The sequence below is a fragment of the Echinops telfairi genome, unplaced genomic scaffold (assembly GCF_000313985.2).
Source record: "Echinops telfairi isolate 266 unplaced genomic scaffold, ASM31398v2 ScPeMD7_7458;HRSCAF=8496, whole genome shotgun sequence".
In the NCBI taxonomy this organism is placed as follows: Eukaryota; Metazoa; Chordata; class Mammalia; order Afrosoricida; family Tenrecidae; genus Echinops; species Echinops telfairi.
The window spans coordinates 36,299,505-36,305,094 of NW_022111358.1; positions in this window are offsets into that span (position 1 = coordinate 36,299,505).

Below are 5,590 nucleotides of genomic sequence, written 5' to 3' on the forward strand. Positions count from 1 at the left end.
TGTTGGACTTGTGGGCTTGGGCAGCATTGGGTTGGGATGTTTTCGTGATGCACCTTTTCTTTACATAAAACTCTCTCTTATACGTGAGTCGCCGTGGATTTGTTTGTCCAAAGTACCCAGACTAATACAACAATATATCCCCAAATGCAAGATTATACTCAGAAGAAACTACGATTGGTCTCCACTTGCCTAGAGCAACCTAGAAAGGAGGAGTCAGGAAGAGGAAGAGGAAATGAAATGCTTTGGGAGCCACCGCCTCCTTTTCCATGAGACCAGAAGAACTGGATGGTGCCTACCATTAGGGAACCCTTGGATCAAAGATGCTATAGCAGAATCCTACTCAAAGAGGGGGGAAATGCACAGAACAGAATTTGACATTTTCATGGAATCCGGACATTCTGGAACCACGGAGGCTCCCTGAGCCCCTGAAAACCATTGTCCTCAGATCGTATTTAGACCTTAAGCCAAAAATATCCCCCGAAGTTATCTTAAAACCAAGTTATACCTTAGTTTAATTCCTAAAACTGGTCAGCCTGGAGTAGTCTGCTCTTTTCAGAACTCTCTCAATGGGATCGAAACGATAACAGCAACTCCAGAGATTAACTAGGAAGGAGGACGGGGCAGTGAGTTTATGTTAATGTGGGAGGAACACAGAAAAGGGGGTAAAACCAAAAGACAAGGCTTTGATGACTTGCTAGGAGGACAGGAGCAGGGAGACAGCTGGGGCGGAGAGGGTATTAAGGAAGGAGGGAGGAAAGGAGGGAGTGGGGAGAAGAAAGAGAACCACAGTATAGTGAGGGTTTAACAGGACACTGTTGTGGAGTTCATTTCTTGGGATGGGCTGTGTAAATGTATACAGTGTGCTTCTTTAAAAATATAGCAAACAAAGAAACAAAATCCCTCCAGATTCCTTATCCCTCAAACCTAAATGGAGGTCTGAGTGAGGAAGAAAAAGGAGGAAAAGTAAAACTGAAATGGACTTGGAGTCTTTAGTGACAAACACGTTCATTTCAAAACTAATTAATTAATAAAATAATGTTAAAAATTCACTGTAAAAAATAAATTAATTAAATTATCTGGTCTTTCAAAAAATAAAAGCAGAGTGATAGGGCCGTCCTACTTAAAGAATGCAATCAAAGCCACTGAACTATGACCCCGAAACCGTCGGCCAGGTGTACGTTCTGCTGCAGATATTCTCAACAACAAATACATAGGCACAGGTACATGCACGTGCACACACATACACACTGCATGCATATCTCCTATTCTCAACAACAAATACATAGGCACACGCACGTGCACGCACACACACACACACACACTGCACGCACATCTTGGGGTTCCCCAGAGAGCTGGAAGACAAATGGGTCCCCGTGTCTTTGCCTTTGGCTCTCTGGCTGTAGTCCTCACCAGACATCCCCCTCCTTCATCCCTCCTGTCAACCTCCTCCTTAGCCCCAGGGTTTCTCTCCGGCTCACTCACTGTTGTGCATTTAGCTCAGTGGTTCTCAACCTGTGGGTTGAGACCCCCTTTGGGGTGGAACGACCCTTTCACAGGGGCCACCTGAGAGCATGGGAAACACATCTTTCCGAGGGTCTTAGAAACCGAGACACCGCTCCTCTGTCCGTCTCCAGGCGGGCCCGCCCACATGCAGATGTGCCCACATATGTGTACCCTGCATGAAGACTGTTACCCATGCTCCACCATGCTTCAGGACAACATGTCATTTATTTGTCATTAGAAATAAATATTTCAAAAAAAAGAAATAAATATGTCACCATCTATAATAACACATTGTTTTTGTGATGAATCACTAGGCTTTCATGATGTTCAGTTTGTAATGATGAAAATACATCCTGCCTATCAGATCTTTACATGACGATTCATACCAGTGGCAAAATGACAGCGATGAAGTAGCAATGAGAACGATTTCATGGTTGGGGGTCACCACCACTTGAGGACCTGTATGAAAGGGTCGCGGCATGAGGACGGTTGACAACCGCTGGTTGAGCTAAAGGCTGCAATCATTGGCCTTGTTTTCTATGTCATTTATGCTACACTTAAAAAGAAAATACTGTGACTACCTTTAACACGAGATGTTTAGATTAAGCGATTGATAATGCTTAGAGAGGAAACAGACTTGAAAGGGTGTTGGTGTGTGGCAACCCCGAGGGTCCCACCTCCTGGGGGCTTGTACAAGAGAACACAACGCTCCGTCTCGTCCTTCCCTCACAGTAGTTACTGTGCCCCAGCCCGTTGTCCCACACGCGGTGTCAAGCATTTTTAGGCTCTTTCTCTTCCCCCCCCCCCACTCTCACCTTCCTTCGAAGGTGCATTCCGGCTGGATTTCTGTGTGTTCTCCCGGCGGTCACGCTCTGTTCAATACTGTTGTGCGATCATGCACCGACTCTTCTTGCGTCTTCCATTTTCAGAGTTCAGCTTCCTCGGCCATGAGGACCCATGAGCTGGGGAAGGTGCACCTTCATCAGAGGGGCAGTTTTGCTCTTTGAGATTTTAAGGAGATGGCCCATCTTCTTAGATAGCCCCTAGAAAGGCAATGCTGGAAAGCGATCTGTTTTCTTACAGATTAATCTAGATACTTAATGTAAATCTCAAAAACTCCCAACAGGGACATTTTAAGTTAGAAGAATAATTCCAAAGCTCACCATAGCTGTAGTATGTCTCCAGAGACAAAATCAACCTGTAGCCTTGGAACGCGACCTTATTTGTAAATACAGTCTTTGCTTGTGTAATTAGTGAAAATTCGGTCATACTAGATTAGGGTCCACCCTAATCCAACGACTGGTGTCTTCCTAGAAAGAGAAAACAAGGATTCATGAGGGAGGGGGGAGGGGGGAAATGAGGAGCTGATGCCAGGGGCTTAAGTGGAGAGTGAGTGTTTTGAGATTGATGAGGGCAAAGAATGCACAAATGTGCTTTGCACAATTGATGTATGGATGGATTGTGATAAGAGTTGTATGAGCCCCCAGTAATATTATTTTTTAAAAAAAGAGAAGACAGAGACACACATAAGAGAGAATGCCATGTGGAGACACAGCGCTTGGTAGCATATGAGCAAGGACCAATGGTGCTGAAGGAAGAAGTTCAACCTGCACTGAAAGCATTGCCTGGAAACAAGGCTCCAGGAACTGATGGACTACCAAGGGAAATACCTAACGGTCGGATGGAGCGCTGGAAGCAGGTACTCATCTATGCCAGGTCACTAGAAAACAACTTCTTGGCCAACTGTACCCATTCCGGAGAAAGGTGACCCATGAGAAAGCTCAAACAACAGCAACGGCAGCATTATTAATTGTTCTATAATGTGCAAGTAAAATTTTGCTGAAGATCTCCCGACAAAGGTTGAAGCAGCACATTGACAGGAAGCTACCAGAGGTTCAGGCTGGATTCAGAAGAGGATGTGGAACAAGGGATAGCATTGCTGATATCAGATGGATCTTGGCTGAAAGCAGAGACTACTTGGCAGATATTTTCTTGTATTTTATTGACTAGGCAGAAAAATATGTCTTCACTACATGTGTTTCGGATAGTACTTGTATTTTATATGACTATGTGTGAATCACAACAAACTATGGGTAACCTTGAGAAGAAGAGGAAATCCAGAAACCTAATTGTGCTTATGCAGAACCCATACCTGGACCAAAAAGCAATTGTGCAAAGGAACAAGGGAATGCTGCGTGGTTTATTTATTTATTTATTGCACGGCTTAAAATCAAGAAAGATGTGCGCCAGAGTTGTATCCTTTCACCATACGCTGAGCAAATCATCCGAGAAGCTGGCTTATATGAAGAAGAATGTGGCGTCAGGATCGGAGGAAGGCTTATTAATAAGCTGCGATAGGCAGATCCCACCTTGCTCGCTGAAAATGAGGAGGACTGGGCTGCAGCCTTCTTTATAGACGACAGCGCAATGTAAAGAAGACCAACATCCTCACAGCTGGACCAATGGCTAACATCATGGTAAATGGAGAAAAGGTTTAAATTGTTAAGGATTTTGTCTTGCTTGGATCATGGAAGCAGCAGTCATAAAAAGGTCAAAGGATACATTGCATTGGGTCAATCCTCTGCACAAGACCTCTGTCAAGGGTAGAAGAGCAAGGAGGGCACTTTGAGAACTTAGGGGAGCCTGACCCCAGCCGTGGTCTTTTCCATTGCCTCATATGCACGTGGAAGTTGGACACTGAATAAGGAAGACATAGGAGGCATTTTAGTGCTTATGACGAATGTTGAAAGTACCCTGCGTTGCCGATAGAACAAACCAATCTGTCTTTTGGAAGAAGTACAGCCAGAATGCTCCTTAGAGGAGACCTTGGTCTCAGGTAATTTGGACGGGTCGGGAGAGACCAGTCCCCGGGGCAGGACACAGGCTTGGTAAAGTAGTGAGGAGTGAAACAGAGAAAGGCCCTCAACAGGAGGAATTGACACTGGAGCTGCAACCAGGGGCTCAAACACAAGGTCAACTGTGAGGATGGCGCAGGGCCGACAGTGCTTCATTCTGTTGTACATGGTTGCTATGAGTCAGAACCGACTCGATGGCACCTAACAACGACAACAACAAAGCAGAGAGATAAACAAAAGCCCGAAAAGAACAACAGAAAACACAAAGAGAGAAATTGGCAGGGGAGAGGATGCTGGCTAGGTAGGTCCTGAATTTTACTACCTGACAGGTGAATACTGTACACCTATTATATAATTCTAAATTTGGAGGTGGACATTTTTAGAATATGATACCATTAAACATTCCAACCACAGGACAAATTCCCCAAGCTCAGATTTGCATTGCCGGGCGCCCTGTACCCTCAGGTTGCTTGGCTTGATGTGCGTTCACACATCCATCCGAGCTGGTTTCTCGGTGTCCGTCAATAAACTGCCTTTCTGGCTCACACACAGTAGGTGCTTTCAGCTTGTGCCTGCCACCACTGGTGTAATTTCTGAGCTTCACAGGCCAGCTCTGTCTGGCGGAATCTTCAAGGTGAAGGTTACCCCATTGAGCCTCTGGGAGCTTCCCTGGGAGCCATCTGGCAGGCTCCCCGCCTCTACATTTCAGGGTGTGGTCTGCAGGGCATTCAAAAAACATTCCTGCAACAGAGGAGTTTCGGGAACACCCCAAACTGGATCTGGGTGACTTGAATGTAATCCCAAGAGGTGGCTGTAACTGAGAAAGCTTAAGCCTCCTGAATTTTACTCCACTTGACTTAAAAAGGCGCACGTGAAAGAAGTGGGTCTGAGGACACCCACAAACAAGACCCCAATGCACAAATTCAACAGTGCTCCTCTGGCCCTTTCCCGAGTCTGGGGACACGGCCTCAGGTGCACACAAGCCTTGCAGAGACGGGAGGGACTGTCTCTCTGGGAGGAAGTAGAATGCAATCCTTTCAGCCAGAATGAAGGACAGCAGACCCACCGGCAATCAGATGCAGTGAGTGCTCAACAGACAACCTGTTGGTTAGTGACTGGTTAGAGTGACCTTTGAATCACCTTTGCCAGATCCTCACCACAGAAAATGAATCAATCATCGTCTGGTTTCTGCATCTCTTTGGTTTGAGTTTGGTTAATACGAATTGGCCCCG